At 33.9% G+C, this 16345-nt stretch overlaps 1 long non-coding RNA gene across 1 annotated transcript; it reads right to left on the bottom strand.

Moving 5' to 3' along the window:
- Window positions 1–7488: 7488 nt before the first annotated feature.
- Window positions 7489–12124, bottom strand: LOC128295242 (uncharacterized). The gene is made up of 3 exons (XR_008285585.1): window positions 12038–12124; window positions 11579–11644; window positions 7489–7790 (listed from the first exon to the last, which is right to left on the bottom strand). It is a non-coding gene; the product is annotated as an uncharacterized LOC128295242 (long non-coding RNA).
- Window positions 12125–16345: the final 4221 nt, after the last annotated feature.

Here is a 16345-nt window from a genome sequence, read left to right as displayed (position 1 = left end):
TTTTCCTCGTTCTTCTTTGGATTCTTGATCTATAATATAAAATATTTCTACTCATTAGCATTTATTTGATTTCTATTTCACTTCACAATTTATGCTGTTCAAAATTCAAATTGCACTTTTACCCCAAAATTTACAGCTTTTACAATTTAGTCCCTGCTCAATTCACCCATCAATTGAACTAATTTTTCTAAATTAACACTTTTATTTTATCAATATAAACTATTTCACGACCTTTGATATTCTGAATTTCAACACCAACATCTAATTCACAATTTTGCTCACAATTAGGTCCTAAATACCATTTTCTATCAAAATGACTTAATAAAACAACCTTAATATGAAATTAGAACTTCAATTTCATAATAATTCATCATAAACTACCCTTACTCAGCCAGGTAACTTCCAATTTCACCCACCAAATCAAAAACTAATGAATTAGATGATTGGACCTAATTGTAAAAGTCACAAAAACATAAAATTACTAAGAAATAGTAAAATTGAACTTACATGGTGCAAAAATATGAAAAACCAGCATAGGAGACCTGCTTCTGGCGTTTCAGGTGAGAATGAAGAAATGTCTAGATTTTCAATTACATCATTTTTTAACTATTAACTTTTATGCTAATTCCAATTTTGTCCCTTGTTCACATTGTTTTCTTGCTTATTTCATACCCAAACCGTCCGCCATTAACCTTTGGGTCTAATTGCTCTTTAAATCCATCTTTTAAATACTTAAGCTATTTACTCACAATTTAACAAATTTTGAGCTATTTTCGATTTAGTCCTTTTTAATTAATTAGCTATCCAAACATCAAAATTTTCTAATGAAACTTTAATACTAACTCAATGACACTTCATAAATATTTATAAAAATATTTATAGCTCGATTTTCAAATTCGACGTCTCGATACCTCGTTTTGACCCGTCGACCTAATAAATTATTTTAATTCACTAATTTCACCATTTCACAAATTCTTTTTAATTCTTACTTGACTCATAAATATTAAGTTACTATCTTGTTCAATCTTATTTGTCCGATTTAGTGATCTCAAATCACCATTTTTGACACCACTGAAAATTAGGCCGTTACATTCTACCTCGGATTTGTGGTTTCGCAACCACTGTTCCGTTTAGGCCCTATTTCGGGATGTTACAAGCTTACAATCCCATGAATTTTAACCTCATAATATCTATCCAACTCTCACTCATTAGCTTCTATCATCAATCTCCAACAACACTAAATAAAAATATACTTCGTGGGTCTAAGGTAGAACCAAGAAAGGAACTCATAAATATCAAGATGTAAGCAACTACCATTGTTCATCTAGATTTAGCTTGTAACAACAACCATCACCCTTATTAATCTCCATAGCCGAAAACCTTACTCATTCCACACTCAAAATTTCAACATGGGTTACAAAAATAACTTGATATCTCACTCCATATCAACTAAAATTTCAAGAACTAGTATAAACTTTCTTACCTTAATATTGACCTAGGATAACCGAATGCTTCACTCCCTTCTTCCTCTTTTCATTTCGGCCAAGAAGAACCAATTTCTTCTTTTCTTTCTTCCTCAAGTCACGGCAATGGGGGGGGGGGGAGAAACATGGATGAGACAACTTTGTTTTCATCACCCCTCCATTTTCATTACTTTATTACTAACCTTTTATTTTATTCTTTCTCCCATAAAACACTAACACCAAATGTTTATAATAGGCTTTAACGTATAGCATGGCCGGCCACCATCTTGTTCTTTGGTTAATTTGACATGCAAGTACAATTATTTTGCAACATGCATAAATAGGCCACTTTACATTTGCCTAGCACATTTCTAAATTTTCCCACATAAGTCCTATTTAATAAAATTCACTTACAATTAACAAAATTCCAATATGAAATTTTTATACATGCATACATACATATAATAAGCATCAACTATGACGGTTAATTATTTTTATGACTCGGTTTAGTGGTCCCGAAACCACTTTTCGACTAGGGTCACTTTAGGGCTGTCACAACTACATTAACTTTAAAAGCAAATTTCTATGCCCCGAATTAGTAAGCTAAGTCTGGTAACGCCTCGTGCTCGACTCCGGTGACGGTCGGGTAAGGGGTGTTACAATCATAAAGAGTGAATGTACCAGTAATGACATTTGGGGATGAAACCTACTCTCGTGCACGAATAGCATAGGCTCTAGCAGGTGCACGAGCCTCAGATCTGACTGTTGTATCCTTATTTCCTCTCTGACTGCCACTCGCATTACCCGTATTTTTGGGTGGTCTACCCCGAGCCGCAGTATTACCCGGTCTCTTGTTTTGCATTGGATTTTCTTTAGCTAACCCAGGGCAATCTCAAATGTAATGATCTGTTGATCCGCATTTAAAACAAGCCCGATCATGCAATCTGTAACTATCGGGATGTCGTTTACCACAGTGTTTACACTCGGGTTGATTTGATCTGACATTACCCACACTCGCTATTGAGGTAGCTCTCGAGCTCACTAGTGGTCTATTCTGATCTCGTCTAGAATAACCCAAAGTGGCTTTAGAACGGCTGAAATCATCTCAGAGCTTCTTTGGTGCCGACTAGAATGACTTACCAGATATTCTTTTACGTGCATCTCTAGCTTCAAAGTCAGCTTTTCTTTTCTCTTTCTCGAGCTCTTTAGCTTTGTAGGTTTGCTCAACAAGTACCACAAACTCTTTTATCTCAAGTATGTCAACTAATAGTTTAATGTCTTCATTCAACCCATCTTCAAATCTTTTACACATTATGGCTTCGGTAGAAACACACTCTAGGGCATACCGATTGAGTCTCACAAATTTCCGCTCATACTCTGTCTCGGTCACCCGACCCTGCTTCAGCTCTAGAAATTCTTTTCGCTTCTGATAAAAAAATCTCTGGCTAATATACTTCTTATGGAACTCAATCTGGAAGAATTCCCAAGTCACTCACTCTCTCGAAACTACCGATACTAGGGTATTCCACCAGTGATATGCTGTGTCACGAAGTAATGATATGGCACATTTCAAACATTCATCTGGGGTACAGGACAGCTCATCAAACACACAGATAGTATTATCAAGCCAGAACTCAGCCCGCTCAGCATCATCACCATCAGTAGCTTTAAACTCTTCAGCCCTATGTTTTCTAATTTTTTCAACAGGTGGCTTATACAATCTCAACGGTTCACTTACTTGAGGTAAAGCAGGCATCAAAGATGGATTAGTAGGGGGTAGAGGTTATTGTGCAGCCGGGTTAGTCCGGATATACTGAGTAAATTAGTCATTCATCATTTGATAAAAGGCTTTTTAGCCTCTCCCTCCTGATTACATTAAATTGGTCGAGAATCAACCGGCGCTGTCCCTTGCATAGGAGCAAGCGCTACACTCTCGACATCATCAACTACAGCTCTGTCGGGATCCATTTACTATATGAAAACACATTTTCAAATGTCAGAAGTCATCACACTATCGCAGTATATAATATGACATGTATAGCTAGACTCACACACGCTACATTAGTCCTAGAACCGACTAAACCGTAGCTCTGATACCAATAAAATGTAACACCCCTAACTCTTATCCGTCGCCAGATTAGGATTACGAGGCATTAACAAACAAAAACACATTTTCAAACAACCACACATTTATACAAGTCAACTTCATATATATATAAAACATAAGTTCAATTAAAATAATAAGCATGATTTTATTAATCATAATATAATATATAAATCATATTAAAATATAAATCAATAATGAACCTCAACCAAAATACCTCGAACAACAATATTTATTCACTAAAATTGAATTCATATATTCAACATCATATTTATACACTTACATATATCAAACCGAAACATTATATACTTAATTACATAAGTGCAAAAGCCAAATCATCAATCAACATTTTCATTACCTAAATTCACATTCCATTGAATGTATTTACCAACCAAATTATACTACTCAAATAAACTAACTAGAATTTTAAAATAATATACCATTAGAGATCGATACAAAAACCATATTTATCTTTTGTTTATTAGGATAACAAAGTTTACCTATATAAATATATACCTTAAGTTGAGTTATATATATATATATAAAATCCATTCATCATGTGCATAATATTTATGTAAACAAATACCGAATTACAAGTTGTCATATATTCAAAACATAAACCTTACAAATAACCAACGAATTTATTTAACTAAACCCATAAACATATCATACATATTGTAAGTACACACATATATATATATATTATATGTTATCATGAAACATGGTTGATACAATTAAATATACCTATGGATATGCATATATGTATATCATAGCTAAATTTTCATCCGCAAATATATATATATATATATATATATATATATATGTATCTGTAATCATCAACCAACTTCAAAGCATATATCACATGAAAATAATAACCGAATACCAAAATTAACATGACTAATTGTACAAACAACCATTAGCATTATAATCAACCACATTTCACAAAAAAAAATATATATATATATATACGAACTAATATCCAAACATATATTCATTTTCTCATTTCAACAATTAACCGAATGTACTTGTCAACCAAATGGAATTATTATTATTACAAGTCATAGTCAAATCATTATAATCAAGAGTAACATAGCAAATATAATTCATACTTATGGGTATACTATAGCCGAATAATCCAAAACACATCCAAATTACTAATCAACTTCAATGCTCCACAAAACACATATCACAAAAATAATTCATCCATAGCATAAGATACCATAGCCAAAATAAACTCAAAGCATAAGCAAACATATCCGAAATTAACATGGAAATTAAGCCATTTTCGCATGGCTCAAATTATAAAAACCAAAATCTAACATTTCAAAACACATTTCCAGCCTATACATGCCATAATTCGAGTTTGATTATTTAAATACCGAAGCTGTAGATAGTGTGATAGACTTTGCTGACGATCCCCGAGCTTGTAACTTGAATCCAAAATCTATAAACTAGAAACACACATAAAAACACAGAGTAAGCTTTTGAAGCTTAGTAAGTCATAAGCAATTAAACATTCTTCCAAAATTATTATCAACTTATTTAAACTAAACTAAATTATAGTATCATAATATATCAGATCCACATATATGTAATTCATTATAAATATATATTTTCATACTCAATTATTACCCTGGTAGAATACTCATGAAGCCAAATTATCATTTTTACCATTTATATTCCACAACCAACTAGTCACTGTAACTTACTTCACGTACCCATTAACATATAAACTCATATGTAATCACATAGTTTTATATGCATATATTAACCATGAAGCTGAATACATATAATCATGCATGCCTAATACTAAGTTTCATTTCAATAATAATTTCAAGGCCAATTACACTTGATTACATAAGCCCCTGTATCAAAATAATTCATCATATTCATATATTAAATATATAATCGAAATTACCTAATCATATATGCACATGTTTAAAGATGATTCATGATAAACAAGTTAACTAACTCACAAAGTCAAATACACATATCAAATTCGCATATGTTCTTCATTTGCACCATTTCAAGATTTGCTATAATTAATCAAGGTACTTACTTTACCTCAAATAGGTAACGAGTTAAATCATACCTGGCATATAGCTCATTTTACACATTCGAAATCAATTTAACTTTGCCCGATGAACCATTTGGAATTGGATAGGACACTCAGATAATCATACAAATCGTACAATGTAACAGTTCGATTTTGTCCCTAGTCAGAATAATGGTTTCGGGACCACATATCCGAGTTAGAAAAATATTTTAATATTATTTTCTCTGCCTATTATAAGTGAATTGACATGTGTGAAAATCTTGTGTGAAAATTTAACTGTTTGTGTGCTAAATTTGCAAAAAGGACCTAATCGCGTAAAATGTAAAAGCTGTGTGCTAGATGTTAAAGTTCCTATTTGACTTGGCTTTCTAAACCAAGGGTCTTTATGTTGTTATTTGTCCATTGAGAATGTTAATGGACTAAAATAACCATCCATTAAATGGTTTTATAATTGTTTATAAAAGGATAAAATAAGAAATTGGTATTAAAGTCATATTAATTAAAAGACAAACAATCAAATTCATTTTATTTCTTTATGTTCATCAATCGAAATTGGCAAGAAAAAGAAAAGAAAAAGAGTTTTAGGGTTCAACTAGGTTGAAGCTTGATTAAGGTATGAGTTTTGTTTGGTTTTTGATAATTTCTACTTTTTGTAATCGTTGCTTCGTATACTATCGAACCCATGCTTCAATTTCTAATTTTGGTGATGATTTTGAAATGTGCCATTAATGAGATTATGAGTTTTGTGATGTTAGTTGATGAATTATGGAAGCTTGATGTTGGGTTTAAATGGGATGTCTTTGAATTTTTGATGAAATTGAGTAATTTGGACTAAATTGTAAAAATGTTATTTTGAGGGACTAAAATATAACACCCCTAACCCATATCCGTCGCCGGAATGGAGTCACGAGGTATTACCGGACGAGACACCAAATTTAGGACACTTACGTATACACATATGTTATATTCACATAACCAAAACATAAACCTGTTTAACCATTAAACACATAATTTAAATCATAATACAGAGTCATTAAAACTTAAAGTTATATATAATAAAATTTTAAAGCACATGCAAAATTTAGACCAAACAGCATCACGTATTTATTACATTAATTAATTGGCCAATGCACAATTAAAAATATTTATATACATTTAAGTTATAAGTTCAAATAATACATTTCATATAGCTTATGAAACATGTATACAAGAAATGTTCTCACACGTTACCAATTGGACAAATATATTCATGTGCTTAAATAGTTCATAAGTAATCCACTACAAATTTTGTTTAGTCATTTTGAACATCAAAGACATTTTAAAGCACCCAACCCTTATTCTCAATGACTGAACTAAAACATATACCTGGCTACTTTAACTCATCACCTTAGGCACATATAATGACTAAAGTATACCCATTTCACATGCCAAATTACCATGAATAGAAATACATACACACAACCAAAAATTTAATTACCTGTTCGGTCACAAAGGGTAACTTCAATGCATCATACTTATATAATTTTCCATACACATACCACATATCCAACAAACCGAAATCACTCTTACACAATATCCATTATAATCATCTTATAGATATATAGCATACTTCCCAAACTAATCTAAGTTTCAAGCCCGAATACACTCCAACCAGCCAAACATAACATATAATACATGTAACAAAATCAAACCAAATCACACCTAAACATAGCCGAATATTCCTTAGCACAAATGCATATATTAACACTTTAGGAAAATATAAAAACCATTTCACTTATATATTTTTTTACTCATGCAAAAACCATTACCGAATCAACTATAGCTGTTACCTAAACCATCCACTATTTTAACCCACATAATACACATAAGCTTAACTATTGATTCATTCATTCACAACATATTAACCCTAATGAGATCATACCATGATCATACATAACCAAATTCAAGTAAAGAAATAGCCACAATCAAGAACACAACCAAACCAATTTAAGAATTTAGCCATTTTCGCATGGCTTTATACATAACCAAAAATTCAACATTTCCAAAACATACTTTAGCCTATACATGCCATAATCTTTAATTTAACTTATAAAAGTACCCAAAATAGATGATAGTGCGATGAGCTTCGCAGACGATTCCCCGAGCTTGTAACTTGACTTCTCAAAATCTATAAAACAGAAACAAACATTCACACGATAAGCTATTATAGCTTAGTAAGCTATAATCAAATAAACAAACTAATAATATAACAATCTCATAATAAATTTAACCGAACTACTTTGATATGAGTATGTTTATTCTCAATCTACCACATTCATTCATGATATTTCATTCTTATATAAAATCCTCACCTTGGCCGAATACTTATGTTACCAACACAAGTGATACATACTTCATTTACGAAGCCAAGATATCATTTAACAACTGAATTCACTTATATTCATAACTTCTATTCAAGCATCATAATATATATCATTATATATACATTATCCAAATGACCAAATGTACTTGGTATCATTAATAATCATATCACATATCGTTCGAAGACAATTACAGTACAATTATGTATATCCTTACCAATTTCAATTACTATAATATAATTTCACCATCCATACTTATTCAATAAGTCATTGTATCAAATATTAATTACTTACTGTCTTTACCTTGACTTGGTAACAAATTAATCCATACCTGGCACATGGCTCATTTTACATATTCAAATATAGCTTATCATTGCCCGATGAACCATTCGGAACTGGATAAGACACTCAAAACATCACATAAATCGTACAACGCCAACGTCCCAGACGTGGTCTTACATATAGCCACAAAACGATGCCACTATCCCAGACAGGGTCTTACTAGTAAACACGTATCGAAAATCAAAAATCGATGCCATGGTCTTACTCGCACACATATATCAGAATCCTATTCATGACATATGTATCCTGGCTATTCCTAAGCTTTATACGGGGCTTTCAGACGTCGCATCTCGGTCGAATCGAACTAGGAAATGTCATAGCCAAATTTAACATATTCGGCCTTAGCATAATTTAATTATAAAATTTCATAATTGTGACAGCCCAAAATTGACCCTAGTCGGAAGGTGGTCTCGGGACCACAAAACCGAGGCATAAAAATAATTAAAAATTTATTTTGATGCCTATAATATGTGTGTGCTCATGTATGACATTTTATGATGATTGATTTAGTGTTATAAGGGTGAATTCCACAAGAAAGGACTTAGTAATGAACTTTGAAAGTATGATAGGAAATGTGTGATGACTAATTAAAGCATGCATGCAAAATAATGGACTTGCATGTCAAATTCCCCTTTATAGGTGGTGGCGGCCATGACAAGGGAGGATGGGCTAAACATGTCATGAAACATGTTTTGTTGGTGCATTAGGGTGAAATAATAAACAAAGGTGTATGGGTGATAAAAAATGAAAAAAAAATGTGTGTGAGTGTGGTAATCCCCCATTGCCGTGAGTTGTAGAGAAGGAAAGAAAAAATTTTGTTCATCCTTTCTTTGAGCCAAAACTAAGGAAGAAGGAGGATTTTTGCTTCATGCTTGGTTTGGAAGAGATCTAGAAGGAGATTTGGCTAAGTTTGCATCAAGATTAAGGTATGTATGAGGTTGTGTTAGGAGTTTCATGCATGCTTTGGTTGCTAACTTGATGTGCATGTTAGCCATGGCTCAAATCTTTGTTAAGCCATGGAAATGGTATTTGGCCAAAGTTGTTATGGTGATAAAGCCATTGCATGCTAAGTGTGAAGCTTGATGATGATGCATGCAATGATGGATTGTCTACTCTTGAGTAAGATTTTGAGTTTTCTCTTTGTTTTATCATGATTGAAATTGAAAAGGAGCATGATTGTCATATTCGCCATGATGCATTCTTGAGCATGATTCATGCTTCTTGCATGTTAGTTAAAATTTGTGTTTTGGATGGCTATGGACACCTTGAAAATTCGGCCATGCTCATATATGCATATATATGATTGCACATTATGTTTGGTTATGAACTAAGTGATGAATATATTGGTTTAAAGAAGAAAATGTGGAAGAATGCTTGTGAAATTGCAAGCACAATTGACCTAGCACACATATAAGTGCTTGATGCTATATTATAAGTTTTGAGCCACAATGTGCAAAGCATTAATTAGTAAATTGCATGCTGTTTTTGTGAGGTATTAAGTGCAAAATTGACCTCAACATGTACATGAATATTCGCCTTGGGTAGCCTATTGAAGGCCTTAGCTTTTCCTTGATGCTCGAATAAATTGTATTGAATTGCTTGATGTAGTATAAAATGTGCATGACCATTGTGTATTCAAGCTAAAGGGTGGCCATATGACCATTTAAATTCCTTGTCATATTCGCCATAAGCTAGCACAATGAGGTTTTGATAAATTGAATTTGTTTGAATTAGCTCAAGAGCTAAGAGGGCCACAATTGGACAAGGGAAGGAAAAAGTAATCGAATAGCCGTAAAAGCCGTTCGACAACATCCGAGGTAAGTCCTCAAGAAGTGACCTTACTTGAATTATGTGAGATGAAATATGGATGTGTATGATTATTGATTATGTGTGTATGAGTATTTGAATTCCACCGGGCTAAGTCCCGAAGGCGAATATGCTAATGATTATAATTGTGTTTGAGCCTTAGTAACGAAAATGAAATATGTATGTCCAATGATTATTGATGTATGTGTGCATGAGAAATTGAATGATATCCGGGCTAAGCCCTAAGACAATTATGCTGGAAATTATAACGGGTTAAGACCGAAGGCAATTGTCGAGTGGCTACATCCGGGCTAAGACCAAGGCATTCGTGCGAGTCATTCTATCCGGGCTAAGACCCGAAGGCATTTGTGCAAATCGTGATATCCGGGTTAAGTCCCGTAGGCCTTGGTGCGGGTTACCATAACCGGGCTATGTCCCAAGGCGATTGATCGAGTAGCGACATCCGGTTAAACTCGAAGGTATGTGATTTGAAAATTATAAGCTTGCTGGAAAATTTCAGCTAATGCACTTGTGAAATTTCCCAATGACAAGGTAAGTGCGGTGTGTGCTTATGCGCGCTAGGAGTAGGCGTGTGAATATCCGCTCCTATGATGGAACGAGTTATCGGCCTTAATGAAGCCGTTATTTGTGTATGAACATAAGAGTTGGGATGGTGAAGTAAGTATGATTATGTGAATGTGCATTAATGAAATGATGCATTTAACTATGTGAATGTATTGCTGTAATTAGAGTTGATTATATTCCTTGAGACTTACTAAGCATAAAAATGCTTAATCCGCTGCTTTGGCTCTCAGTTTTCTAGATTTCGCTCGATAGCAATCGGATTCGGGATCGTTGAAGTCGAAGTCATCCACACTATCAAGCCTCCATTTTGGTATAAATTTTTGGTTGAACTTGAGATGGCATGTATAGGACTACCTCTTGTTTGTTAAATATGTTGTAATGTAAGTATGTACGGCCATGCGAAAATGGCTCGAAAAGGAAGCATGAACTTAGACTAATTGTGGTTTGTATGTATATATTTGGTGTCATGATGTGGCTATGGATTGGAAATGGGAATGTTGGTCATATGATCAGCCATTGGCATGGTTAAAATGATCATATATGAACCTATGTATGGCAAGACTAGTTGGTTCATGGAGACTACCAAATAGGTAAGACCTACCTTAAAACAGATGCTGCCAGCTGCAGTGGCGTGAATGTGAAAAATCACCAAAATTCATAGGAATGGAATTAAATAGTGAATAAGCTATGTAAATGAACCTTGATGAGTCTATTTTCTTATGGAAGAAACGAAATGGTCATAGGAGTTACAGGTTAATAGATATTAAAGCTATTGTGAGACAGGGCCAGAATGGTTTCTGGGTTCCCTGTCGCAACTTTAAAAATTTACTATAAATTATCCACAAAGAATTAGGCGACATACCTTATATGTACAGATTCCATTTTGAGTCTAGTTTCATTTGAAACAAACGGCACCAGCATTAAAGCCCTGTACAGAGAGATATTCAAGTTATACCGCGCGAAGGTCAGAGCAGTCGATCCCTGTAACATGGGTGACTTTAACTAATAAACTGTACCAATTGGCCCGACCAAAAATTCTAGAAATAAATCCATGGATGGATATATGAGTCTAAATTCAGGGAAAATTTACGAAACCAGTTTCCGAGTTTTGAAACTCGAGATATGATTTTTAAGGCGACAGTGACGCAGTTTTTCCAGCCTGACTGGAAATGTCCAATGGATGGGCAAAACAAGTGAACTTGGCTTGCTAACCCCTCGTGTCCGACACCGGCGATGGTCTCGGGTTCGGGGTGTTACAATAATAGTATGCAATTATAATATTAGACTATCAATAAACACGTCTATTTGCTTATAAACTTACCTCCGACGTCGTAAAACGGGACGGGGCTGCTAGTCGACAACTTTCATTTTTCCCCGGTCCAAATTCGATTTTTTTGGTTCTTGATCTAAACATATTTAAATTAAGCTCATTAAAACATATTTTCATTCAATTTAGTCCAAAAACACATAAATGGGAAAATTACCATTTTACCCCTGACATTTATAATTTTTACAATTTAGTCCCTATTGCACAAAACACAAAATACACCAAATTTCTCCATACCCAAGCTAGGCCAAATATTACCCATGTCTATAGAAGCCCATATAGTCCTAATTACTCAAAATCATCAAAAATTCCAATACAAAATATGTTAATCTAAAACATATCTTTCATTTTTCATCATCAAACAACAAAAATCACAAGCTATCAACAATGGCACAACTCAAAATATTCATCAAAATTAAAAATTCAAGCATGGGTTTTGTAGTACTCGAAGCAACGATCTCGAAAATGTAGAAATTATTAAAAACCGACAAGAAAATAAACCTTGATTGAGCTAAATAGATGGCCGAACCCTAGGTGGTTATTCTTCTCTTAAGTTTCGGTAATTAGGAGATGAAAAATGATGAAAATGATTTTATTATACGTTATAATATGTTATATTATAACTTTTTATTCCATTTCCCATTTTACCCTTAATGAAACAATAATGAAATTTTATATTCTATGTTAATGCCGTCCATTACACTTAATTTTGGGCTTATTACAACTTTAAGGCTTTCATTTAAAAAGCCAAGTGCAAATTAGCCCATTTTAGAAATAACCACCTAATTTTTATTTTACACGATTAAGTCCTTTTATTTAATCGGACAACTAAACGACAAAATTAAATCATGAAAATTTTACAGATATAAATTCACACAAAATAAACATAGAAAATAATTTTTAAATATTTTTCTGACTCGGATTCATGGTCCCGAAACCTCTGTTCTGATTAAGGTCTAAGTCGGGTTGTTACATAACATGTGAAATAAATGAAATTTATGGACTTGTATAAGAGTCATGAAAATTAGATAAGCTTGTGTACAAGAAAATTTTGTGTATTTTGTGATTTTGTTAATTAGGGACTAAAGTGCCGAAATGTGAAAATGTGAGGGCTATTTTACAAAGTACCCTAATTGTGCGTATATGGATTTTTTTGAATGATTTGGTGAATAAAAGGGTTAATTTTGAATACATATAGATCAAGAAAAGAGGAATTTCGACTTAGACCGAGGGAAATCAAAGGTTGTAGAATAAACGATCCAAGTCGATAAATTCCGAGTACGAGGTAAGCTCGTACTTAACATATGATGTTAAGTAGGTTTTGATGCCTTTATTATACATGGATTGTATATAATTGAATTGGATGAATATGATGATGAATCGAAAGTATTTGGCACTAAGTGTGTGATTTAAATTATCTTCGGCTACTAAAGGCACTAAGTGTGCGATACCGACTTAGCTTCGGTTAGTTGAGATGGCACTAAGTATGCGAAATAGTTCTAGCTTCGGCTAGTCATTAAACACTAAGTGTGCGGATAATTAAAGCATTGGTGATCATTGGAAAGTCTTAAAGTATTCTAACAAGAGGTGAGATTGTAAACGAATGAACATGAAAATGTTCCGGTAAGTATAATACCTATGTGGTAGGTGGTAAAATGTATAAAAGTTTATTGAATTTGTATAAACATATAGTTGTTGTTAGCATGGACTTGATGGATTAATTGAGAAATTATACTTACTTATGTATTGACGTTTCATATTTTATATTGTTGATGTTTTGGTACGAGCTTACTAAGCTTTTGAAAGCTTTCTTTGTGTGTGTTTACATTGTTTTATAAATATCGAAGCTACTGCAAGCTCAGGGATCGTCCAGGATCGTCACCACACTATCGAACCTCATTTCAGTACTTTTGAAAATGCATATTTATGAAGTATGGTATGTATAGGCTAGTAGTGTGAGAAGTATGTTTTGTAATGTATATGCTTAACCATGTGACTTGGCTAATTTGTGCTTGAACTCATGGTTGATAATGGTTCATAGTATGTGATGATAATATGAAATTGTAGTTGTTTTCGTTGGTAGTCTGGTAAGATTAAGTTGAGATTGAATGATGTATGGAAGGAAATGCTTTGGTATGATATTACCTTATGCTTGGTATGAATTGTTAAGGTTTATGGGTATGAATTTTGGTGACTACTATATGATATGAAAAGGGTTATGTTTTGGTGCTGAATTTGGCTGAAATGGTGATATAAATATGTTAGTTTCCTTTGCTTGTAGGATGACCAAATTGGGGTGGCAAATTGGCTATTTAAATGGCCTATTTTTCTCTACATGGGCAGAGACACAGGCGTGTGTCTCAGGCATGCGTGACACACGATTATGTTGCACGGTCGTGTGTAACACCCCGAACCCGAGACCATCGCCGGTGTCGGACACGAGGGGTTAACAAGCCAAGTTCACTTGTTTTGCCCATCCATTTGACATTTTCAGTCAGGCTGGAAAACTGCGTCACTGTCGCCTTAAAAATCATATCTCGAGTTTCAAAACTTGGAAACTGGTTTCGTAAATTTTCCCTGAATTTAGACTCATATATCCATCCATGGATTTATTTCTAGAATTTTTGGTTGGGCCAATTGGTACAGTTTATTAGTTAAAGTCACCCATGTTACAGGGATCGACTGCTCTGACCTTCGCGCGGTATAACTTGAATATCTCTCTGTACAGGGCTTTAATACTGGTGTAGTTTGTTTCTAATGAAACTAGACTCAAAATGGAATCTGTACATATAAGGTATGTCTCCTAATTCTTTTGGATAATTTATAGTAAATTTTAAAGTTGCGACAGGGAACCCAGAAACCGTTCTGGCCCTGTCTCACAATAGCTTTAATATCTCTTAACATGTAACTCCTATGACCATTTCGTTTCTTCCATATGAAAATAGACTCATCAAGGTTCATTTACATAGCTTATTCACTATTTAATTCCATTCCTACGAATTTTGGTGATTTTCACATTCACGTCACTGCAGCTGGCAGCATCTGTTTTAAGGTAGGTCTTACCTATTTGGTAGTCTCCATGAACCAACTAGTCTTGCCATACATAGGTTCATATATGATCATTTTAACCATGCCAATGGCTGATCATATGACCAACATTCCCATTTCAAGCCATAGCCACATCATGACACCAAATATATACATACAAACCACAATTAGTCTAAGTTCATGCTTCTTTTTTTGAGCCATTTTAGCATGGCCGTACATATATACATCACAACATATTTAACCAACAAGGGGTAGTCCTATACATGCCATTTCAAGTTCAACCAAAATTTATACCAAAATGGAGGCTTGATAGTGTGGATGACTTCGACTTCAACGATCCCAAATCCGATTGCTTGAGCGAAATCTAGAAAACGAGAGCCAAAGCAACGGGTAAGCATTTTATGCTTAGTAAGTCTCAAGGAATATAATCAACTCTAATTACAGCAATACATTCACATAGCCAAATGCATCATTTCATTGATACACATTCTTACTTCACACTTCATCATTATATAATTTCACAAAGTATCAATCAATTCAATAACTGAAATTCATTAGTCGGTTGAGCGAATGTTGCTCAAACATGTCGACTTTCAATGCACATATAACGTACCTTATCCTTTGGGCTTTTCGAGTGTACTAATTGAATTCATTACAGCAACCAACACTCACCTCCAGCCCAAGATTCTTGAATATAACCGGATATAATCACGTGCACAAATGCCTTGGTCCTAGCCGGATAGAATAACTTCATACGAATGCCTTGGTCTTAGCCGGATATAGCCACTAGCACAATTGCCTTGGTCTTAACCGGATATAATTTCAACATAATTGTCTTGGGCTTAGCCGGATATCATTCAATTTCTCATGTACACATACATCAATAATCATTGGACATACATATTTCATTTTCAGTTACTAAGGCTCAAACGCACATATATTCACAAGCATATTCGCCTTGGGACTTAGCCCGGGTATCATTCAATTTCTCATACACATAAATCAATAATCATACACATCCATACTTCATCTCACATAATTCAAGTAAGGTCACTTCTTGAGGACTTACCTCGGATGTTGTCGAACGGCTTTTTCGGCTATTCGATCACCTTTTCCTTCCCTTGTCCAATTGTGGCCCTCTTAGCTCTTGAGCTAATTCAAACAAATTCAATTTATTAAAACCTCATTGTGCTTGCTTATGGCGAATATGACAAGGAGTTTTAAATGGTCATATGGCCACTCTTTAGCTTGAAT

The sequence above is a fragment of the Gossypium arboreum genome, chromosome 7, assembly GCF_025698485.1.
Source record: "Gossypium arboreum isolate Shixiya-1 chromosome 7, ASM2569848v2, whole genome shotgun sequence".
Taxonomy (NCBI): domain Eukaryota; kingdom Viridiplantae; phylum Streptophyta; class Magnoliopsida; order Malvales; family Malvaceae; genus Gossypium; species Gossypium arboreum.
This window is presented reverse-complemented; position numbering and strand designations above follow the sequence as displayed.